The following is a 25,838-nucleotide window of genomic DNA, read 5'->3' as shown; positions in this document are numbered from 1 at the left end:
CATATTTTACAGTACCCTGTGAAAGATGGGGCTTTAGACCCCTGCATTTTGTGCAATTAACGCACCAAAACTTGGAATTCATATGTGTTCTGTAGTTATGGACTGTAATATACAGAGTATCTTTCTAATACATGGTGTCGTCAAACTGCATATACTAGCTAGGGGTGAATGTTTGATTTTTAGGTCTCGCCTGTCGATGCGCATGCGCATCGAGCTTGCGAGACTATGGGGGCTTAAACACTCTTTAACCAACTTGCAAGGAATCGTGGCGATTCCTTGCAGTGCCCGTGAAATTTAAGCTCAATGCGCATGCGCATTGAGCTTAAAAGCGCGTGCACATGCCCCCAGCCGCCTGCCTTGCCCACTCTCTCTCTCACAGCCTCCCCCAGCTCCGCCGCCCCACTTCTTGGTTGCACGGCCGCTAAGCCGTGCCTCCCCTACTCTTCTCCCCCCTCCTCCTCCTACTCTCCTCCCCTGCCTGCCGTGTCGCACCTCTTCCCGCTCCGCCCCCTCCCCTGCCCGCCGTGTCGCAGAACACAGAAGCTTGTTACCCTGACTTGTTCCTTCTCACCTGTACGCTTAATTTGCGGTTGTTGGTGGGTTGAGACTGTTGCTGATTGAGGCATCGCAGCTGTTCCGGCAAATGGATCGCCTTTGTCCTGAAGTTAGACTGGGTGCTGTTCTCCGGTCTAAGCTTTTTTTTGCCCACTTTCAACTTCACTTTCTGAAAGTCATCCTGGCGTCTTCTTTTTTTGGCCATTGTTGAAACTAACGGCACCAGAAACAACAAAACGTGTACACGCCAGTTAACACTTGCAGGGAAAAGGTTTGAGCCTCTCGGGGCACCGTTCACTTCAGTGCAGTTACCTGTATCACTGACCCAGGGAGAAAGACACTAGCGCGAGATGAGCGAACCCTAAGACACGCGCCTGCTACGGCCATCTTGGGGAGGTATATATCAGGAAGCATGTGGGAAAGTTTCAAAGGACGTTAATTGTTCTTCAGGTCTGTAGCACATTGGATTTCCTTATTTTAAATAACGTAATTTATAAATAAGGACATACATTGGATTTCGTTTAATGGCGCGCCCCAGTCACATTCGCTGAATTGATATTTCACGGAATAAATGAAGGTTGGGCTGCGACCGAAAAAACCCTGCTCGCACGCAGGGCAACTCTGTTAAGCCATTGGGCTCGTATGAAAAACAAACACTAGCCGCGCACAGTAGTACATAAAATGAAGAGGCCATGTTGGAAGTGTCGGGTTTTTCGTCCGTATTGTAAACGAAATTGATCTATTTTAAAAATGACAGCATTGAGTACGTATTTTAACTGCTCAGGGATATTACTTTCAATGAATCCTTAAGAATTTATGATTTTACATATGATGTACTCCCTTATTCAGCCATCAATTTTTCAAGAACAATTAGGCTAAATACGTAATCCAACTACGTACATTTTTCAGGTGAATGCAGTCCTTGTCTCGTCAGTGCGTTCAATTACTTTCGCGGTAGTACGATTTGGTGCAATAACCGCGTCTTTTTTGTTTCTCCTTAGATACATGCGGACACTACTCTGAGTAACACTTCCGTTGGACAGCTATGTAGCAAGCATGGTGGCTCCTGTTGTGCAGATGTGCCATGTTGCTACCTGCGCAAATAGAACTCCGCAATCAGTTTCGTGGGGGCGAGTAGGACTTATTGCCTTCGGAACCTGTAATTCCATCGCCTTGTACCATCCTGAGGTAAAGAGGGAGGGATCGTTACCACAGAAATCTTTCAATTAACTGATATAGCAATAAGTACTGCTGGCTAGCAGTCCGCATTTTCAGTATGCAATATGTGTGCATTATCTAAGTAGGACTGGGACAAAAAATAGGCCTGGGCACCTAGAAAAGTGGCCCCCAAGAGTGAATTGGATAGCTAACAAATGGCCCATGTTGGCAAATTGGGGCAGTTTTGTACTTGTAAAGACACACTGTATAAATGTTTTGGAAGTGTAGAAGGCTGCATTGATTTGAGTTTGCTGCAGACAATGTTTGATTTAATAACTGGAAAGCAACACTGCCCGTGCACTTTCTACCAATGAGGATTCCAACAACATTTCTCTTGTAATGGCTTTTTTTATTTGTAATTCTTTAGCATTGGCTACAGGAAACAAAAATGCTAAAGATTTACAAAAAAAACCCATAAACAATTCTAAAAGCACTAACTCTAATGATGCGAGACCTATTGCATTTCCAATGCTTGTTTTCAACATTCCGTCCATGATCTTTTTTTTTTGTCATACTGCATATAGCCACCACTGTTTTGCAAGTCACTCAAGGCTTCTTTGGAACTTCTACACACTTCTACATAAATTCAACACGCAACTTTTGCCTCTGACCATACTCCCTGGCAACTTGCAACCACCTGCCATATTCTCCTCCACAGACAACTTCCGAACTTAACATCGATGTGCCCAGCAAACCCTTTATACTGACAATGCTCTAGCTATGATTTAACTTCAACCTCAACCAAGACTAACTCGGAATATTACTGCCCCTACCTTTCCCTGGCACAAGTTCTCATTCAATAGTCTTTGCAGCGTCGTTCAGGAGGCCTTCTCAGTTACTCACCTCTTCGCTTCACTTAAAAGTCATGACCCATTCTAGTCACCACTCGAACATCACCCCTATTTCTGTTCTGCACTTACACCATTCTCAATAATTACGTATTTACCAAATCACATTCCCACTTCCTGTGACACAAACTTTGATTATTATCCCACGCCTATACCCATTCTTGCTCCTCATACCAAAACCCATGCAGCCACCTAAAGAAACCCGCAAGCACACAATCCTGCATTGCAGCACAAATGACCACCTCGGAGCAAACTACTCCCACCCTCATTCCCATGGGCCAAAATACCTATATCAATCGAATACTACAGCTCATATCTAACTCATTGTCCTTTGTATTTCTTCCTTGACTCCCATGGAGCATTACTAAGCGTTTGATATACCCCCCTCAAACCTTATAGGCTGCAAAGACCCTTTGTATCAATAAAATCGCATACTCCCTTTGTAGGACAACTTCTAACCCTCAATACTGCTTACGAATAGTGACCAACACCACGCATTCCCATGCCCACTCCTACTCAATGTGATCTTAAAGCAACCCCTTCCAGTATAGTAAGCATCAAAAATAACTATACGCCAACTACTCGTTTCCATATGACCCTCAATAGTGTTACAAATCGCTGCTTTCTAAAATGCGAACATACTTCTCCCAGATCATGCTTGCACTGTGAAATATAAAATGCATCAAAACTATTGCTGCACTTTTTCGCTGACTATGCTTCTTACTCCCACAGATACCTGAAAGAAGGTCTAGTCGTAAATGCATGAGGAAGATTTTCTAGTCCATCTGAACCCAATACACCAACACGTTCCTGAACACACCAAATAGAAACTACATTACATCCAAATTTGTAAAAACCATGCCACATAATATCTAGCCAGTCATATTGCACATAATTCACCATCAGAGATCTAGTGAGACCAAACTGACTACATTTCCAAAACGTATTAAAGTGAGGCAGAGCGTCAGAAGAATCATAGCCCTCTGCAAGAAACTGTACTTCTGTGTAAGATTCTCACACACTCACTAAATACTGTGTCAGGAACGAATTAGATTCTCACCACGACATACTAAATTAATACAATCCTACTGTATCAGACTTAAAGATGCCATCAAATCTCACCCTCTCCCTGAAAATACAGTATCTCACAACATGTCAATCTATACCAAACTTTTCAGATCTGGACCACCAAGCAACTTTACCTACCAGATGACTAATCACTCAAAAAAAGAACATTACATAAATCTCAGCAACTCACATGCATACACAATGTCATAGAATCTTCACATATCCACATGACAGACCTCAGTATCAGCTTTGAGAAAGGTCACAAGTCCCAATTCCCCTGAACACCTCCAATGAGCCAACCAATAACATTCTAGGGAGGATCAAATAAAGCACACAGATGGCAGCTACTCTCGTTGAAAACTACTTGCAAGTGCTTAGGTTTACAGGAAGGTTGCAACTGCAACTTTTTTTGTACTACATGCCACACAGCCCGATAAGTTAACTTGCTGCCAAACTGCTGACTACATGACACAGCACTTCATGAGGCTGGATATAGGCCAAGGTCACACACTGCAGACGGCAACTTCAACAAATTCCACAACAGGCAGTGCCAGTAGACCAAGTATCTGGTGAACAATTCGAAAACATCATGAGTGCTTAGCATTCAGACACAGTGCAGTGTCACTCAGTTCTTAAAGCTGACGTATTTTTTGATATAGTACTATTCATATTATGTTTACATGTAAATGTAGGAATCTCTCAATTGCAAAAGGCCGAACCCACTCAAAATTCAGGAGATTATACTGGCCACACATGTAGCGGTCTTAAATACTAGAAAAGGATTGTAACAAATGAATGCACAAGTGTGCTACTCTAAAATAAAATAGTTTATGTGCAAAGGTACTGGGGTTGCACTTAGTGTAAAAAGGTGTACGAGTGTCAACAGGAGAAGTGGGTCTAATTCACGGAGGACGGAAGCTTACATACCACAAGGGCGTGGGGGGTATTATTGTTTAACAAGCATTGGAAATGCAATAGGGCTCGCATTAGGAAAGTTTGAGCTATTGGTCTTATAAATGAATTTTTTTATTTATGTGTTATTTTTGAAAATAGCTAAATTAATAGCTTTGTCATTTACAATGCCAATAGTTATAACTTTCGCAAATGTGACACCTTTCGCATTTCTAATGCAATATGTGTTGCATTTACGTGACTTAGATGTATTTATATTACAAATAACAATGGCTTTTAATTTTTTTAAATAATTAATACTTAACCCAATGCGCGCTACGCGTTTTCCCGCTGTGCGCTTTTTTTTTTTTTAAATCCCGCGGTTCATGACGAGCTCAGCTTGTCATGAGCGTACGACAGGCGTAACTCATGACGAGCTGAGCTCGTCATGAGCGTCGAAGGGGTTAAATAAAAGTTATTGTAATTTATAATGGCAATAGCTTAAACTTTTTTAAATAACTTTTGTGAAGATTATGTTCAGTGCATAATATTGTGACGAAAATCCAAGAACAGAAGTGAAATAGTAACATCTTTTTGTGACATTTGTAATAAAGCTTGAAACATTGAGAGAACATATTTGAACCAGCTGTTGTTGAATGGTTGCACAGATTGATGGTGTGGTGGCGCGGAGTGATGTTGTGGTGTCAACAAGTAATGCTGTGGCGTTCAGTGATGCTGTGATAGCGCATAGTGTTGTTGAGGTGCCCCCGAGTGATGCTGCTGAGGGATGCTGTTGTGATGCGATAGATAAAGTGAGGGCGATAGGTAGACAGATAGTGAGGGCGATAGATAGAGGGAGGGCGATAGATAGATAGAGGGCAATAGATAGATAGAGGGAGGGCGATAGATAGAGAGAGGGCAATAGATATAGTGAGTGCGATATAGACAGATAAGGTGAGGACGACAGATAGAGTGAGGGCGATCGAAAGAGTGGGTGTCACTTTTCTGAACTTCGCTTGAACCCCACTAGTGCGTGACTGGAACGCAGGAAAGACCCTGTATTTAGCTGGTGGAATAGAAACATGCGTCAGTATGCCTTACAGTGTGGTGACACCACTTCTATCCCACCTGCCCACTCCCTTATCTACTCTTTAAACCCGTTGACTCAAGAGGAAGAGAGAAAGGGAAAGAAAGAGAGAAAGGGAAAGGAAAAAGAGAGAAGGAAAGGGAAATAAAGATAAAGATAGAGAAGGAGAAAGAGATAAAAAGACATAGGGAAAGAGAGAAACAAAGAGAGAAAGAGGAAGAAAGGGAAAGACAGAGAGAAAGAAAGAAAAAGAGAGAAAGGGAAACAAATAGAAAGAAAGAAAAAGAAAGAAAGAAAAAGAAAGAAAGAGAAAAAGAAAGGAAGTAAGGAAGAAAGAAAAAGGAAGGAAGAAAGAAAGAAAGAAAGAAAGAAAGACATTGGTGTGATAGCTAGTATGTGCTGAGTGACCAAGAACTTAGAGGTCTGGTAAAACAAGACACCCACGTGGGCAGCTGGGCCGACCTGGTTTCTGTATACAGAGCTCAGGGGAACAGCCTCAGTAGACTCCAGGTTTCACTGAGGGCATTTCAAAGTGCCAGACTGCATTTTAACTCGGGCTGACGTCATTTCAATTGAAAGGCAGACATTTGGGGAGGAGCTCGTCTCCTCGGTCTACAAATTACTAAGTTACTCTACCAACAAGTCGAAACAAGCAAAAGAAGACCTCAAACACACTTACAGTCACATATCACATCCTAAACAAAAACACGAACACACACACCAACGGAGGTCACCACAGATACCTGAAAACAAACACTTTCGAAGAGAGACAAGGATACATATACGCATACACAAAAAGTTAGACCGGGATACATACTTATGAGCACAAGCTTCACCTAAAAAACCTGTAAATATGTTGTGTGTCGGCAGCATTGATGACGCTGAAAGTTCACAGTGCCTCTGCGCCAGTTCGGACTGGACTGTTCCCATGAGGCACAGGGTCAGAGCTGATTTGCATATAGCCAGTGTATAACCCAGGGTGGTGTGGAGTGCAAAGAAACAATGGATTTAGGCCCAGATCCTTGTACTGGGGTGAATGTATGACATTGTTCTACATTCTGTCCATCAACTGTGTTTTTTGCAATTTTCACACCGAGTGGGCTGGGTATGCTCAGACGTGAGTCCCAGGCTCTCCACACCACTGGAGTCAAGCTATCCAGGCTGATGAAGGCTGATAGCCAGAAACCGTCCTTTGATGCTTGATTCCGGTCTGGGAAAGACATGGCTTGGTAGTTCGGACTGGACTGTTCCCATGAGGCACAGGGTCAGAGCTGATTTGCAAATAACCAGTGTCTAACCCAGGGTGGTGTGGAGTGCAAAAAAACAAAGGATTTAGGCCCAGATTTTTGTACTGGGTGAATGTATGACATTGTTCTACATTCTGTCCATCAACTGTGTTTTTTGCAATTTAGATCCTTGTAGCAGTGGTTCTCTCTCACCTTGCGCTATAAGCTATTTGGTCGACTGTTCCTTCACCTATTCAGTGGTTGCATTCCAATTCATCGATGGACTATTTTACATTTTAAAATGCATGTTGGATTAGTGTACATTAAATTATCTCATACATATAGGATACACAGAAATCAACATGTTCTACTGTTTTCGCTGCTTCAGACACTACAAGCTCATGCAGCAGCAGAAAAGGTTTTCCTCCAACATATTCACAGCAAGTACAGCACAGCTAAAGATTAGACATCCAGCAGAAGAAGCGTCTTTCACACTAGTATAGTACAGAAAAGGTGAAGAGAAACAAAACAACGAGCATCCACACACTGCCTTTGCATCTCTTGAGGGCAAACTGTAAGTGCAAAGATTGGTGCCTGTAAGCAAGGGTGGCTCCTCCGCTAAGGTGGAGGAGCAGCGTCCCACAGCTCTGCGAGCAGTGTAAAAAGAAAAATTATAATAACTAATGTTATTACCCTTTTCCTTCCTGCTCCGGTACAGGGCGGGTGGGCCGGCTTGCCAGTGCTGGGGAGGAGGGTAAAGCACACTCTAAAGTGAGCATGACGGTTTGACTGGCCAAAAGGGTCTGTCTTACCATCATGCGCACTTTGCATCCTCCCTACAAGGCTGCATTACATAGTCTGGTGGGGAACATGCAAAGCCTCCAAGCCCCTGTCTGAGCGCCGACCAAACACCCCCCCCCCCCAAACACACAATCACCCTGCCTCACCACCCATGCATATTAGCGGCCGCTACTGCCTGGAAGGCCGGTGTCTGAGGGGTTGCGGGCAGAAGAACACACTGCTACATACCATTTAAGTTGAACCAAGATTCAGGAGGTATTGGGGGAAAATTGGGAGGAGATTCTCAGCGGTTTATATTGCATACTGAAGTTGACTCTGCACTAGGGGCCAGATGTAGGAGCCAAAATACCAATCGGTAACGGCCGATTTCGGCCGTTACCGACCGGTATTAAGTATTTGGCATGTAGGGACCCTATTTTATCGAATCAGTAAGTTTACTGAGTCGGTAAAATACCGATTCAGTAATTTTGAGATCTAGGTGGGACGGTTCTGAGTCCCACAGGCCTTACCGAATCGATATTTTACCACCCAATCCAATTGGGTGGTAAAATACCGATTCCAGGTGTGCATGCACACCTATGGCATGTGACAGACAGACATGCCCTTAGGGCATGTCTGTGTGCCACATGTCACACGCCTGAATTCGGGGTGCTAGAGTGTGTCAAAGTGACACCCCCTGCACCCTTGCAACATTCGGTATTTACCGAATCGGTAAATACCGATTCGGTAATGCCCATTGATTCCCATGGGCTTCTATGCCCATATGAATCAATGGGCATTACCGAATCGGTATTTACCGATTCGGTAAATACCGATTCTTACAGAATCGGGAATTCAATTACCGATTCTACCGAAATCTCCCCCCTTCTATTTTACCGATTCATAAATACCGAATCGGTAAAATTCGGTATTTATGAATCGGTAAAAATATACTTACATCTGGCCCTAGATTTCCTTGGGAATCCAAGGTGAGCAGACCCTGGACCATTGCTCCCTCCATTTCTATAACTGCATTGATGGTGGCAAAACGTGATGAGATTAGACTGTGGGGTGTGGCGAGACGCCAATGCAGCGGGCTTGTGAATCCAATGTGGACTGGTGATGTGATTCGAGAGACCAGTATGCCTGGGACAAGGCTCCCTAAGAAGTTCGACAAAGTGTGGGGGCACTGACAGCATGCACAAGTAATTCTGTGAGGTGGCCTCCGGATGGGGTCCCAGGCAGGCACAGGGATCCAACAAGACTAACATGCAACACTTCTTGCTGGTGGGTGTAACAGTTTTATAATTACTTACCTTTGCCCAGTTTGGCGGAAGGTGGTGCTTTTCACCAGTCAGTGTTAAACTTAATTAAGAGATTTTAAAAACATGTTTTAACGGGTTACTTGAGTGGGTGTTAGGCTTTACGAAGATAGTTGTGACCACTCATACCTGACAATTCTGATACAATGGATGGATTTTTTTTCCTTTATGGGGCTTCGCCTTCACTATCTCAACTGCACAGAACCAGTGTGGCTGGTGCTATAGTGAGGACATAGCAAACAATTGCCTACTAGTGCCGTTTGGCCCTAAAGGGAGTCGACCAAAGTCAATGTTGCTAGTAGAAAAGGTGACCAAATGATAATATCATTAAGCTTGGGGCATTGAAAATCTTAGTAATTCTGAGTTGACCTAGCGTTGACAAAGCCAGCAGGTACAGCTTTAATGCACCAACACTCGTAAATAAAATCCAAACATGTCCACGTTTGCATGTTTAGCATTTATTAAGTAAGACCTACTGGCTCTGCCAAAGCGTTCTTTTTTTTCCCTAATCTGTGATCATATGGGCTATACTTTGGAAAACAATCTACGAGTTGCAAGGAGCTGTTCGCTAAAAGTATAACTAGTGGAAGGCCAATGGGCGGGCAGCAGGTGAATGCCAAGCACTTCATCAACTGGACAGGTAAACTGATTTGTCAAAGGAGTGGCTGCTATCTATTGCAGTAGAGTGAAACTGATCTGTTCATAGGAAGCTTTGAGTTTTAGGGGTGTTAACGAAGTCCAGCCATCTTTAAGTGTGTTGCTAGAGGCATACTCGCCTAGAAAGGGCAGCAATTTATAGGGAGAAGAGAGTTATCTGGAAACGGGCTCAGGGTGATCCATCACATTAGCGTAAAAGCATGGATTGCTTCTCGATCCATACAATTAAAAAATAGGGGGCAGATTTGTGACGGACTTGCGCCACGTTTACACCGCCGTCGCGTGACGCAACGGCGCGGAAACGTGGCGAATCCCTGCGACCTATTTACAACGTGACGCATCTAGGCAGATGCGTCATGTTGTAAAGCCCTGCGCCACTTGAAACCTGCGTCAGGTTTCATGTGGGCACTCTGTCGCAGGGTGGGCGTTCCCTCGTAGGAAAGCCCCGTAAAACTGACGCAGTGAAATCTACAAGATTTCACGGAGTCAGTTTTACGAGGCTGCTGCGTCAAATCCGTACGCCTGCTTGAAGCAGGCGTAAGGAGTGACGCACCACGGTATGTATGGGTGGCCTCTGTACATTGCAGGAGTTGCGTCGCACTTGCGACGCTACTCCAGCAATGCGCCGCCCATACACCACAAGATGCGTCACGCATCCGCCCTTCCTTGCACCATGGTGCGCCGCATTGTAAACGCGGCGCATCTGTGGTGCCAAAAGGAGGGAATTGCGTGACGCATCAGTTCTGGCGCATCCCTGCTGATTTGCAGAGATGCGCCAGAACTCATAAATCTGCCCCCAGGTTTCCAAAGCACTGAAGACTCGAGACAGATGCCTAGCTCTGACCCACTTCAAGACCACTAACAAGCTTAGCTTTTGTGTGGCTTCTGCTTGCCACCTATGCTCTAACCTCATTAGTAAAGATCTTAAGACAAAGCATTGACGTTATATGCACACGATAAGAGTTACTCATCTTGTGGCTAAATTACATATTATGAAACCAGAAAAACTGGGATAAAGCATGGTTTCTAATGACCAAACTGTGTGATCCTAGGTTAATACCTCTTTTCTGTTCAAGACTATAAAGTTCCGACACGTGCAAGAATCCAAGCCACAAATAGGGTGCCTATGATAACCAACTTGCCACTTCGTTCTCAAATTGCACTATTGCCAGTGGTGGCTGGTATGACTGTTGCTAAATTAAAACTACCACTTTTAATATTTGCCTCTCAATACAGTGATATAATCTTAATTAAATACCAAGGTGAAACACTTCTCCATGTTAACAGTGATACACTTTTTTAATTATTAAGAGACTTTGGTATATCTTTACGTTTGTTATATGAAATACATGCCGAATACTTTCATGGCTTGACTCGCGCCAGGGCTCCTAGAGCCAATCTAGGGCCTCGGTTCGACTCCCACTGTTAATTTGTTGGCTCGCCCACCTGTACAGATCAAGCTTTCCTTACGGGATGAGGTTAGTTCTGGCCACTGTAGGTGGGGCAAAGTGTTTCTAAGAAAGGCACCTGTTTAAGGGGTCACAATGTGCCAACAGTGCGGTGAAGTCAAACTGGGGTGTATCTGTAGTTCCCCAAAACACACCACCCCCACTCAGGTCACTGGTTGCCTTAGTCTTACATCCATGGGCCGAGTCGTGCTGCGACAACTGTCGATAGGGGCTAAAAGAAACAGGGTACAGAAAATAGCTCCACCATGTCAGCGGGAGGCAAAGTAAAGCCAGGAGAAGCCACGTAAAGTGGGGCCCCTACATATCGGATCACGCTCCATACTCACCTCGTCCTCCGGCAGCGCTGACCTCCACATGCGACACCAAACCGATGCGCATGCGCTATGTGGAACCCGCCTCCCACCTTAACAAACGTTCCTATTGGCTCCATTGCTCGAGGCGTTTTATGGGGGATATAGTTTCTTTTCGTATACTTGTCTCCTTGCTGAGCACAGTATGGACTACAACTTCCAAAATGCCACGATCACACTTTGACAGGGATCCTCAACTACCGACGAAGGTTCTATTCCGTGTAGAAAACAGACTGCAACTGGAGGGTCACGCTTACTTTCTATCCTGATCTAAAATGGCTACCCAATTTGGCGAACTAGATTTTACTTAAATTATATTCAAGATACTGCCAAGGTTTCAGATTGCGATGTGTGACATTTTCAAAATTTCAATGCAACTATGAGTGACATTTCAATGAGTATAAGTGACATTTTCTTGCGGGCATAAAATCAAGCAATTTAGAAAAAGCATACATGCCAACATTTCAGAAGAGCAAAGAGGGAGATTTAAAAAAAAAAAACGGGAGAACGGGGCCTTGAATCGGGTTACTGGCATGTATGGGCTTTGGAAGTGTGCTGCTGCAGGATTGGACATTTGAAACGTAAATGCACGTTTTTTTCTTACCTTTCAGAAGCATTGAGCATAATGGGAGGGAGAGGGTGATGCAAGTGTTGTGCACTGGCCTGGCACAGCCCTGCCAAGTGTCACACATCGTGTGTGACACTAACGCATTTTAAGTTACATTACCGCATTACCGCATGTGAAATGATTGTCACGCAAAGCCGCGTACTTAAAAGCTGAGTGTATTTCCGGGATTTGTGGTTTGTAAAGTCTGATATTTTGTTAGGTGACAGAAACACAAAGCAGAGGGGCACAGCAGCCTATGCGCGTCCTGCTATGTTTTGATGGTTCAACTTGATCGGACGGTGTTTTGTTTGTATTACGTAGGAAGGCTGACCTCCCAACCCCCGGCACTAATTGGTCCTTATTGTACCTACGTGCGTGCAGCTATATGGGCTGCTGAACACAGCATAATTTACGGGAGACAGGCGATCCATGCAGTGTTAGCGCTGCTAAAGGAAGAAGTTTGCTTCAGAAAAGGGGGTGGTGATGAACAGAGTGTCTGAATTGAGCAGACCACTCTTACCCAGTCCAAAGATCAGGGCTTGATCCATCACCGTTTTTTAGCTCACTGCACCATCCCAGCTCAGAACTTGGCTATATGCAAATTAGTCTGACCCTGGCCCAGAGCATCATGGGAACAGGGCAGACCAAACTACCAAGCCAATTCTTATACTGGGAAGGAAACAAGCTACCGGGGACCGGTTTCTGGCATTTCAGCCGTCTTCAACCCGGCTTGCTTGAATCCTGATGGTGCAATGAGCTAGGAACTCACATCTGAGTATACCCTTCCACGCTTATGGTGGACAAAAATGATTCAGAAAAGGGGGTGGTGATGAACAGAGTGTCTGAATTGAGCAGACCACTCTTACCCAGTCCAAAGATCAGGGCTTGATCCATCACCGTTTTTTAGCTCACTGCCCCATCCCAGCTCAGAACTTGGCTATATGCAAATTAGTCTGACCCTGGCCCAGTGCATCATGGGAACAGGGCAGACCAAACTACCAAGCCAATTCTTATACTGGGAAGGAAACAAGCTACCGGCGACCGGTTTCTGGCATTTCAGCCGTATTCGGCCCGGCTTGCTTGAATCCTGATGGTGCAATGAGCTAGGGACTCACATCTGAGTATACCCTTCCACGCTTATGGTGGACAAAAATGATTCAGAAAAGGGGGTGGTGATGAACAGAGTGTCTGAATTGAGCAGACCACTCTTACCCAGTCCAAAGATCAGGGCTTGATCCATCACCGTTTTTTAGCTCACTGCACCATCCCAGCTCAGAACTTGGCTATATGCAAATTAGTCTGACCCTGGCCCAGTGCATCATGGTAACAGGGCAGACCAAACTACCAAGCCAATTCTTATACTGGGAAGGAAACAAGCTACCGGGGACCGGTTTCTGGCATTTCAGCCGTCTTCGGCCCGGCTTGCTTGAATCCTGATGGTGCAATGAGCTAGGGACTCACATCTGAGTATACCCTTCCACGCTTATGGTGGACAAAAATGATTCAGAAAACGGGGTGGTGATGAACAGAGTGTCTGAATTAAGCAGACCACTCTTACCCAGTCCAAAGATCAGGGCTTGATCCATAACCGTTTTTTAGCTCACTGCACCATCCCAGCTCAGAACTTGGCTATATGCAAATTAGTCTGACCCTGGCCCAGTGCATCATGGGAACAGGGCAGACCAAACTACCAAGCCAATTCTTATACTGGGAAGGAAACAAGCTACCGGGGACCGGTTTCTGGCATTTCAGCCGTCTTCGGCCCGGCTTGCTTGAATCCTGATGGTGCAATGAGCTAGGGACTCACATCTGAGTATACCCTTCCACGCTTATGGTGGACAAAAATGATTCAGAAAAGGGGGTGGTGATGAACAGAGTGTCTGAATTAAGCAGACCACTCTTACCCAGTCCAAAGATCAGGGCTTGATTCATCACTGTTTTTTAGCTCACTGCACCATCCCAGCTCAGAACTTGGCTATATGCAAATTAGTCTGACCCTGGCCCAGTGCATCATGGGAACAGGGCACACCAAACTACCAAGCCAATTCTTATACTGGAAAGGAAACAAGCTACCGGGGACCGGTTTCTGGCATTTCAGCCGTCTTCGGCCCGGCTTGCTTGAATCCTGATAGTGCAATGAGCTAGGGACTCACATCTGAGTATACCCTTCCACGCTTATGGTGGACAAAAATGATTCAGAAAAGGGGGTGGTGATGAACAGAGTGTCTGAATTAATTAGACCACTCTTACCCAGTCCAAAGATCAGGGCTTGATCCATCACCGTTTTTTAGCTCACTGCACCATCCCAGCTCAGAACTTGGCTATATGCAAATTATTCTGACCCTGGCCCAGTGCATCATGGGAACAGGGCAGACCAAACTACCAAGCCAATTCTTCACCAGAAAGGAGACAAGCTTGGAATTTGGAATTCGCAAAATGGCATGCACCGTTTGCGACTCCTAAATACCTTGATGCATGTGGCCGGAAGATCCTTTTTGGGGCTCAGTGAGTACTACTCACGTTTTGTTGAAAACTACTCAGAAAAGGTGGAACCATTACGTGTTTTATTACGAAAAGGTGAAAAATAGGTAAGGTCTGATGATCAAGATGTAGCCTTTACTGAAATCAAGAATGCCATTTTGAGTGCGCCAACATTGAAACCTTATGATCCGGACAGTGTTAATGTCATCACTGTAGATGCTAGCTCTGTGGGCATAGGTGCTGTGTTCACTCGAAAGGTAGCAGGTAATGTGCATACCATAGCCTTCATTTCTAGACGTTTACATGATGCGGAGGTAAACTATAGCACAATAGAAAGAGAAGCGCTTGCTTGTGTATGGGCTGTTGAGAAACCCAAGATGTACCTTTGGGATAAAAGTTTTGAGTTGATCACAGACCATAAACCCTTAACCTTTCTAATGGATGGATGTAATAGGGGAAATGGCAAAGTGTCTTCAAGGTTGGTGAGGTTGATATCTAAACTGCAAGAGTATAATTTTTCAATCAAACACATTGCAGGCAAATGTAATGTAAGAGCAGATTTTCTATCACGTCTTCCGTTAAACAGTTGTGAATCCAAAGGTGAAGATGACGTTGAATGTGTAGTATCTTATGTAAGATGCTTCAATCAATCAGCACACATTTGTGATGAGTCAGAATGGCTGTCTCTCCTAGACAAGGACCCTGTCTTAAGCAAAGCAAACATTTATCTTTCAAGTAAATGGCCACCGATCAGAAACTCATATGCTGATTTGAAAACATATGCACAGGTGGCAGAGGAATTAAATATTGAGAATGGTTTTATATTAAGAGGAGATCTATTGGTCCCACCAACCAAGGTGAGGAAACTCCTTATTGAGTTAGCACACAAAACTCATTTAGGGTCGACTATGACCAAGAAAGCTTTGAAACAGTATTATTATTGGCCAGGTTTGGACTCAGAGGTTAATGCTTTTGTGGATTCTTGTACAATATGTTTGAAATCTGACAAACATTGGAAGCCTAAGGTGCAAGAAATGCAGTTAGTTGACATAGACAGTACATCTTGGAGTAAAATAGCAATAGATTTCTCTGGCCCATTTCATGCTTTGGAGCATGATTCTAAGTTTTTAATTGTTTTGTGTGATTATTATAGTAAATGGATTTATTTCAAATTTGTATCAACTATAGATTCTAGAAATGTTATACCATTTTTAGATTCTCTTTTTAGGTCTCGCCTGTCAATGCGCTTGCGCATTGAGCTTGCGAGAATATAGGGGCTAAACAGAGTTTAACCATCGGGCGGTTCCATGCAGTGCCCGTGAAAAGCAAGCTCATTGCGCAAGCACATTGACCTAAAATGCGCGTGCACATGTAAGCCAGCCATCTACCGCCAGCAGCTTCACTTCAGTTGAAAGGCATCCGCTCCGCCCCCTGCTGCATCAAAGGCGTTCGGCCGTGTCGCATTTCTCCTCCCCCCTCCCCACAGCAATGCAAAGAGCTTTCACTTTCACAGCCGCTAGGCCGTGTCTCTCGTTTCTCCACCTCCTTCCCCCCTCCCCACTCGCTCATCGAAGGCTGCTCACTCTCCTTCTCCCCCACCCCCAACCCCATCCGACTTGTCTTCATTTCGCGCCGAATTTTTTTGCGGGCTGTGTCTCTCGTTTCTCCTCCCCTCTTCCCCCCTCCCAACTCGCTCATCAAAGGCTGCTCACTTGCCTTCCCCCCCGCCCCCCACACCAGCCGAGTTGTCTTCGTTTCGCGCCGATTTTTTTTTTCCGGCCGCCAATGCTTGTTTTTATTTTCTACTGATTGTTTAGATCTCGCTTATTTCTCCGCAGCATAATGAATAGTTGCCTCTTGAAATATTACTGTATCAGCCACGGTTCAGGAAATAACACTTCACTCGGAAGCAGACTTGTGCTTGTTTATCCCCTGATGGCATCCAATGTATAATCATTCATTTGTGAATTCATTCTTACGCATCCAAATGTTTATTCCTCTATTTGTGTGCACATTGCTTTGAATATGTGGGTAGCTGTGGGGCAGCTCAGGAGTCTATGTACCCTCACAGCGGCACCTTCAAGTCAAGGGTTGGAAACCCGGCACTGCAGAGTCTGCTTTTCATCCTTCCTGAGTCGATACAAAGAACACAATTTTGTTGTGTAGTCATGCATAGCCTTTTATCCTTTGTATTTCGATACGGACTTGGGGTTGTCCATGCAACTGCTGTTCAGTTTGCGATGAGTCTTGCACAATCATTATTTTATAATTTGTCAATATGCATCAGGCCACGGTCAGGAGCTCTCCCCCCTCCCCGCAGCAATGCCAAGAGCTTTCACTTTCAAGGCTGCCAAGCCGTGTCTCTCGTTTCTCCTCCCCTCTTCCCCCCTCCCAATTCGCTCATCACAGGCTGCTCACTCTTCTTCTCCCCCGCCCCCCACCCCATCCGACTTGTCTTCATTTCGCTCCGATTCTTTTGTAGGCCGTGTCTCTCGTTTCTCCTCCCCCTTCCCCCTCTCCACTTGCTCATCAAAGGCTGCTCACTTCCCTTCTCCCCCGCCCCCACCCCATCCGACTTGTCTTCATTTCGCTACGATTTTTTTTTCCGGCCGCCAATGCTTGATTTTATTTCTCCGCAGCCTAATGAATAGTTGCCTCTTGCAATATTACTGTATCAGCCACGGTTCAGGAAATAACACTTCACTCGGAAGCAGACATGTGCTTGTTTATCCCCTGATGGTATCCAATGTATAATCATTCATTTGTGAATTCATTCTTACCCACCCATCCAAATGTTTATTCCTCTATTTGTGTGCACATTGCCTCGAATATGTGGGCAGCTGTGGGGCAGCTCAGGAGGCTTTGTACCCTCACAGTGGCACCTTCAAGTCAAGGGTTGGAAACCCGGCACTGCAGAGTCTGCTTTTCATCCTTCCTGAGTCGATACAAAGAACACAATTTTGTTGTGTAGTCATGCATAGCCTTTTATCATTCGTATCTCGATAGGGACTTGAGGTTGTCCTTCCAACTGCTGTTCAGTTTGCGATGAGTCTTGCACAATCATTATTTTATAATTTGTCATTATGCATCAGGCCACGGTCAGGAGCTATAAGGAGTTCTGGAAATAATGTCTTACTAGTTACCTGTTGGTTCTGGTGTGACCGGCTTTTCACAGAGAGGTTCGGACCTCAAGCATTAAAAATATTTGCTTTGAAAACGAGGTCAAACTATACATGTTTTGCAGGCAGTTCGTCACCAGAATTGACAAACTATTCCCATACTTAACTCCCTTGCATAGGACCTAGGAGCATCGCTTCTCCACATCAGTAAATCCTTTCTTTCCCTATAGAGAGTGTGTCCACTCCATCTGGATGTTCTAGAGCTCAGAGTTCCAGAGCCCATGCAGCACCTCTAAGCAGCCTTCTTTCTTCCCTTCTCTTTTTCTTTATTTTCCTTCTATGTTTTGTTGTTGCCTTCTTTCCTATTTTTTCATTCTTTCTTGCTTTCATTCCTTTTGCCTTCTTTTTTCCCTTTTTGCTTTTTCTGCTTCTTTCTTCATTTCTTGCCTTCTTCATTCTTTTCATTTTTCCTACTTTTCCTCTTTCCTTTTTTCTTTCCTTTTTCCTTTCCTTTCTTTTCCTTTCCTTTCCTTTCCTTTCCTTTCCTTTCCTTTCCTTTCCTTTCCTTTCCTTTCCTTTCCTTTCCCTTCTTTCTGTCTTTCTTTCCTTCTTTCTCCCTTTCTTCCCTTTCCGTCTATCTTCCTTTTTGTCTTCCTTGCCCTCCTTCCTTCCTTTTTTGTCTTTCTTTTTCCCTTTTTTGTCTTCCTTCCTTCCTTCCTTCCTTCCTTCCTTCCTTCCTTCCTTCCTTCCTTCCTTCCTTCCTTCCTTCCTTCCTTCCTTCCTTCCTTCCTTCCTCCATTCCTTCCTTCCTTCCTTCCTTCCTTCTCTCCTTCCTTTCTGTCTTCCTTTCTTTCTGCTGAGTTCATGTGTTCCAGCTTTGGTTGGAACTTAAGTGAATCTATCGATCGCCCTCCCTCTATCTATCTATCGCCCTCACTCTATCTATCTATCGCCCTCACTTTATCTATCTATCTATCGCCCCTCACTATATCTATCTATCGCCCTCACTCTATCTAGCGCATCACCACAGCATCACTCAGCACGACCACAACATCACTCAGGGGCACCACAACCTCACTATACGCTACCACAGCATTACTGAACGCCACAGCATCACTCGTCGCCACCACCACATCACTCAGCGCCACCACAGCATCACTCAGCACAACCACAGCATCACTCAGCGCAACTGCAGCATCACTCAGCGCAACCACAGCATCACTCAGCGCAACCACAGCATCACTCAGCGCAACCACAGCATCACTCAGCGCAACCACAGCATCACTCAGCAGAACCACAGCATCATTCAGCGTAACCACAGCATCACTCAGCGCAACCAAATGACACAACATTTTTTTAAATAATGCTATAGGTGTCACATTTGTAAATTTTATAAATATTGGCATTTACAATAACAAAATGAATACATTTGCTATTATAAAAACATAAACATAACTTAAAAAATTATTCGATTTACAAGACCAATAGCTCCAACTTTTCTAATGCGAGACCTATTGCATTTCCAATGCTTGTTTTCTTTAGAAGGTTTGCCTCAAATTCTAGTGTCAGACAATGGGAAACAACTTACCTCTGAACTTATGGTATTATTTTTGAATAAAAATAACATTCGCCAAGAGAAAACCCCTTTGTACTCTCCCAAGTCGAATGGTCAAGTGGAAAGAGTCAACCGATTTCTTAAGGATGGTATTCAGATGGCTCTTTCGACTAACTTGCCAGTGGTTGAATTTACTCAAGAAAGAGTTGATATGTTTAACAACACAATCAACAGTGTCACAGGTTTTTCACCATTTTTCCTTATGAGAGGGAGGCATGGTAACACGGCCATCACACCCAAGTTTTCCATTCATCGAGGGCTGGAAAAAGGTGTGACAGTATTGGATGACTCTCAACTCAAAGTGAGGAACTATATTTGTGAGCAACAAATAAAGTAAAAAATATACCATGACAGGATCCATAAAGCCATCGTCAAGGACATCTGCAAAGGTGATTGGGTCATTTTCAAGAAGCCTTTTGTTAAGCAGAAAGGAGATTCCAAATACTACGACCCTAGTGAAGTCATAGAAGTCTCTGGGGGTTCATTACGTTTGCCTAATTTGGTATGGAGAAACAAGAGTGATGTCATGAAACTCAAAAAGGGTCAGAGAGAACTTATGTCCAGCGCTTTTGTTAACAATTCAGACCCACAACGTAATAGTATCTAGTTTGATGAACAAACCTTTGTAAATGACAATGCTAATACGTCAGGTTGCTCAGCCACTGTTGAACCCATTAATGATTTCACCTTCCCTAATGTCACAGCGGATTTTCCCATGCGTTTGGGTAATGAGAGTGAAGGGGAATGTTGCTGTAAAAGTTTGCGTTCATCTAATGTACAGGAGACACTGGCACCTAGTGCAGTAGTTTTAGATAGTTTTCATGTAAGTAGTGAGGATGCTTCTACATCAGATGTTTTTGAAGGCACTTGCACCAGTTCGGGAAGGTTATTGCATTTTCCGAACAAGTTCTGAGATTTTATTATGTATTGAATTTTCTGTTGTTTAAAAAGGGAGATGTTGTATAACCTGTCCGCTTCGTTTGTTGAACTGGCTTACTTGTGCTCTCATTCAATCTTTATCCTCATGGTTGTCACTTTGTTCTCATTGGTCATACAGCTCCTACGTCATGAGAATTCCTCCCCCTTATTTAGCATGCGTCATTTCATTGTTGTCATTCCAGCCCCAGCTGTTCGTTCCTGTCATCACATTCCCCAGCTTCCTGCGGGCCTTTGTATTTGTAATAAATATTTACTGTAAATGTAAACGCTTGAAGTTTCATTTATATTACACTGACACATCACATATGCATGATTAGTTTGATAATGAAACAGTCCTGAGAGGACCAAGTGTTTGCTAGGCACAGGACATATAGGGATACAAAAGACACATGAGCGACTTGGGGATAAAACAACTACGTAAATGTTTTGTCAAGAGAAGAGCATATATGATGTGTCAATGTGGGGGTAATAACTGAAACAAGCCAATACAACTTGAGGTAGGCACACGGCGAAAATGATCAGTTGTGTAGAAACTGAATTAGTAGCTCTAGTAGCAGGATCACTGCCACTCAGGAAGGGGCTGTAGGAGAGTAGGGTCTGTTTTGTATGGTCACCCACACTTTTTGCTGTGATTCTCTGTTTTTTTTTACTTTAATGTGGCTGTGGGCCTGCTAATCAGACCCACAGCCCAGCTGTTCTCTCTCTAAATTGATACCATGTACTTTAGGTACATACCAGATTGGGTATTGGGTCACCTCTGTGAGCCCCTGTATAGTGTACCATAGGTACCCAGGGCATAGGTGCATCCAAGGCCTACCAGGGGCTGCAACATGTATTATGCCACCCCTAGCTGGCATTCCAAACTGACACAACAGGCTGATCACTCAGCTTAGGTAAGGTGGTGCAATCACCCTTTACTTAGATATAGTATACTTATAAATACCTCATATATAGACACATTTGCACCTATAAGTCACTACTATGGTAGGCCTCGACAATCCTGGAGGCAGAGTGCTTAGTTTTATGTGAGAGGGTGCCCTAGCATGAGCTGAGCCCCTCTGCAGCTTTTGGAACCATATCCTTATAACTGTTTTATGATATAGCCATATCATATACTCTTAAGTGCATTATAATCCTTGCGGTTAATGCTAACTTTGGTTTGGCTTTATCAAAACATGTTGTGTAAGGTGTCAAACACTTTGGAATACTACCCCCGCCACTTCTGGTGGTGGGGGTAGCATTCCATCCTTCTAGAGGGAAAAGACATGTATGTTACTGCTTTACCGGTTAAAGTTAAACAGAGCCTCAGCATAACAAAATGGATTCTGCTGCCACAGACACAAGTCTGACCACCTGGTGCTGGGGGAAACTCCAGCAAGGGTGGCGTGGACAATAGGTTTCCTGTCCAGGGAGGTGCCAGCACCTCCCCAGACAGGGGTTTTGTGTATTGGGGCAGGGAGGGCTGCATTCAGTGAATGCATCTAGACACTGCCTGGGGCATACAAGGTACTCCATGCATAGCCTGGTTCAAACCAGTTGCTGGGGCACCCCAGCCCCAGCTCTGGTGTGAAACTGGACAAAGGGAAAGGGGTGTAACCACCCCCTTCCTAGGTCCACCCATGGGAGGGACCTAGGCAGGTAATTCAGCCCCTTAGCTTAGTATAAGTATAGGAGCTGTGTCCCCAGGACTTTAGATTATCCTGAAAAGAAACTTTGATACAGAACTCTTGGACCTTCGACATTTTCTTCTGACTTGAAGCCGGAAGACATCTCCCTTGTGGTCAAGGAGTGACCACACTGTGCAAACAGGCACCACCAGTAACTTGCCAGTCTGCTTTGTCGACAATCCCGCCAGAACCCAATACTCAGACTTCTCTAACTCCAACCCACATCCATAGCAAAGCTGAGACCCGTGGGGAAACACGAGAGACCTGGGACCGGACACCCTGGTCATCCTGCATTTTGCTAACTGCTCAACTACCAAGGTACCCTCGCAGTTGTGCATTGGGGTACAAGAAGCCCCAGACCCGAACACCAGTTGCACTGAAGCTTAGCCCTCCACACACTACGAGTGCCACGTGGGGCCCGCTCTTGCATTTCAGCTCGACGCGTCTTCCCGGTTCCTTGCCCATTGGCTAGTGAGCCCCCTGAAGACTTTTCTTTTAAACTAAACTGCATTCCTGTTTGCTCCAGGCTTGCTCCAGCTTCCCTTCAAAGTAGAAGTGCCACAGACCTTGCTGGTCTGCAACAGAGCCAATCTTGACATCCTGCGTGGGTTGCAGTTGCCAAGGCTTGTTGGGTCCAATCTGGATACCAACACCACAGTCAACTAGATCTATCATGAGACAGCTCGAATCCAGCGCCTGGTTATCGTCAATGCCTCCTGGACCTCATGGCTGAAGAGACAAGCTCAGCTTCTTCACCTTCAAGCATGCAACATCGCCTGGTTCCTTCCTGGCCACTGGCTAGTTACCCAGACTCTGTCCCCTCTTCTTTCAGATTCTTCACATCGCCGATACACCCTTGGATCCACCCGGACACTTTTCTTCTGGTCGCCTGCAGCACTTCTTTGCAGATCTCCATAGAAAACGACAACAAAACCCGACACAAAAAGACACCTATGCACCCGGCTTTCCTGGGTGAGGTAACACGAGTACTCCAGTGCTCCTGTGGGTCTTGACTCTCAAAGTGTCCTAGTTTAAAAGGGTTCCATCCTAGTCCATCCGGAAGTGTCCTTTAACAGTAACTTTGTAACTTCTTCGTTTCCCATTATAAGGCAATAGTAACTTGCGACTGTGTTTAGACTCTGCAAGCATCTCCCGTGGGCCTCCTACTTCCTAACCTTTGGTTGTTGAATGTAGTCCCAGCGATTCTACAGGCCCTAGGCCTGCTGTGTAACTCTCACGTGGTTCTTATACCACTTCCTTAGTATATGGTTTGTGAGGCCCCTAGGGCATAACTGTATTTGTGCAACTTATCGTATGCTAATTGAGTAACTTGTGATGTACTTTGACCTCTGACATCATAAAGAGTACAGAGGGGTTGTGTTAGAAATAAATACATATATAGTTGGTATATACCTTGTGTGGTATCCTTTCATTTGGTATTCAAGGGATTATATTTGGTAAACCAGCTTGCTTCACATGCTCTCTGAAGTCTTAGCCTATGACTGCTGGTCCATGCTACCACTAGGATAGTTTGTCTATAAGGTTGACTTTACAACCACCATCAATAAGGGTCGATTAGACTGGTGCAAGGTGCCAACTAGAATAGTGGACATCATATCCCATGCTACCTTCTCACATTGGTGTGCAGCGGATGGGATAAGAGCTTGCTGTTGTTTTACCATATAATCTTGAAATATAATTTGAAAGATCACATTATGGTACCTGTAGGTACATATAAATCAAGTTCTTATAATTAAGTATGGGCGAAATGTGCAAATTTGCGATCCGCGAACTCGCGTGAAATCGAATTCGCAATCCGCAAAAATCCGCGAATTCATGCAAATTTGCGGATTTTTGTTTTTTCGCGTGTTCGCAGGGTTTTTTGCGTGTTCATGAGGTTTTTTGCGTGTTCACAGGGCTTTTTGCGTGTTCGCGGGCCGCTTGCATGGCGAAGTTACCCATGCAGTCGTGTATGGGCACAGCGCCCTCTGGTTCACCACTGCCACCCTCTGGTTCATCACTGCCACCCTCTGGTTCACCACTGCCACCCTCTGGTTCACCCCTGCCACCCTCTGGTTCACCACTGCCACTCTCTGGTTCACCCCTGCCACCTTCTGGTTCAGCACTCTCACCCTCTGGTTCACAACTGCCACCCTCTGGTTCACGACTGCCACCCTCTGTTTCATAACAGCACCTCTGGTTCACCACTGCCACCCTCTGGTTAACCACTGTCACCCTCTGGTTCAGCACTGCCACCCTCTGGTTCACCACTGCCACCCTCAGGTTCACCCCTGCCACCCTCTGGTTCACCACTGCCACCCTCTGGTTCTTCACAGCACCCTCTGGTTCACCCCTGCCACCCTCTGGTACAGCACTGTCACCCTCTGGTTCACCACTGCCACCCTCTGGTTCATGACTGCCACCCTCTGGTTCATCACAGCACCTCTGGTTCAGCCCTGCCACCCTCCGGTACAGCACAGTCACCCTCTGGTTCCCCACTGCCACCCTCTGGTTCACCACTGCCACCCTCTGGTTCATCACAGCACCTCTGGTTCACCACTGCCACCCTCTGGTTAACCACTGTCACCCTCTGGTTCAGCACTGGCACCCTCTGGTTCACCACTGCCACCCTCTGGTTCACCACTGCCAGCCTCTGGTTCATCCCTGTCACCCTCTGGTTCATCACAGCACCTCTGGTTCACCACTGCCACCCTCTGGTTAACCACTGTCACCCTCTGGTTCAGCACTGCCACCCTCTGGTACAGCACTGTCACCCTCTGGTTCACCACTGCCACACTCTGGTTCACGACTGCCACCCTCTGGTTCATCACAGAACCTCTGGTTCACCACTGCCACCCTCTGGTTAACCACTGTCACCCTTTGGTTCAGCACTGCCACCCTCTGGTTCACCACTGCGACTCTCTGGTTCACCACTGCCACCCTCTGGTTCACCCATGCCACCCTCTGGTTCACCACTGCCACCCTCTGGTTCACCCCTGCCACCATCCGGTTCATCACTGCCACCCTCTGGTTCACCCCTGCCACCCTCTGGTTCAGCACTGCCACCCTCTGGTTCAGCACTGTCACCCTCTGGTTCACCCCTGCCACCCTCTGGTTCATCACTGTCACCCTCTGGTTCATCACTGCCACCCTCTGGTTCCCCACTCCCACCCTCTACTGAGACCTTTTGAGACGCAGCGGCAGCACAAAAGATGCGCCATGGTGCTGGATATTAACAACGTGACGCATCTTAGAGATGCGTCACGTTGTAAAGCCCTGCGCCATCAGGAGGCGTTCCGGTGCAGGGGAAAAAGTGGCTGAGTGAAATCTACAAGAATTCTCTCAGTCACTTTTAGGCCAATCCTGCATCAAAACCCTGCGCCTGCTTGAAGCAGGCGCAAGGCTTGATGCAGCATTGGGGAGATAGGGCCCTCCAGAGCATTGCCGGAGCTGCGTCGCAAGCTCGACGCAGCTCCAGCAATGCGCTGCTTTCACGGCACAGATGCGTGACGCATCTGTGCTTTTTTTGCCACATGGTGCGCCGCATTGTAAATGCGGCGCACCATGGGTGGCGGACCTGCGGCGCACAATATCTGGCGCATCCCTGGGGATGCGCCAGTTATTGTAAATATGCCTCTATACATTTAGCCAACGAGGGAGCACTTACTGATTAGACAGTAGAAAGTACTCCAGTTGAGTAGAGGTATTGCACAAAAAGGTGGCATCTTCGTAGACAAACACGCAGGGCGGGATTCATTCTTCCCCCTGTTAGACTCGTTTTTTGTGCCCTTCTGCCCTCTGTTAGACTTGTTTTTCCTTTGTTTTTTCGCCCTTCTGCCCTCTGTTCGACTCGTTATTCCCCTTGTTTTTCTGCCCTTCTGCCCCCTGTTAGACTCGTTTTTGTGCCCTGCCTTCTGTTAGACTAATTTTCCCTTGTTT

The 25,838-nt window shown here is 45.5% G+C and overlaps 1 protein-coding gene across 2 annotated transcripts in view; it reads right to left on the bottom strand.

Moving 5' to 3' along the window:
* The window catches only part of PHB1 (prohibitin 1), a 52,843-nt gene extending 41,294 nt beyond the window's left edge, over positions 1 to 11,549 (bottom strand). Inside the window, exon 1 of one of the 2 annotated variants that reach the window (XM_086923993.1) lies at positions 11,448 to 11,549. The gene's annotated coding sequence lies outside the window, so the exon portion shown is untranslated. Of the gene's footprint in view, positions 1 to 571; positions 769 to 11,447 lie in introns of those variants that run through there. The other variant, XM_086923994.1, reaches the window with a different exon arrangement.
* Between the last annotated feature and the right edge of the window lie 14,289 nt (positions 11,550 to 25,838).

The sequence above is a fragment of the Lissotriton vulgaris genome, chromosome 5 (genome assembly GCF_964263255.1).
Source record: "Lissotriton vulgaris chromosome 5, aLisVul1.2, whole genome shotgun sequence".
Taxonomy (NCBI): domain Eukaryota; kingdom Metazoa; phylum Chordata; class Amphibia; order Caudata; family Salamandridae; genus Lissotriton; species Lissotriton vulgaris.
This window is presented reverse-complemented; position numbering and strand designations above follow the sequence as displayed.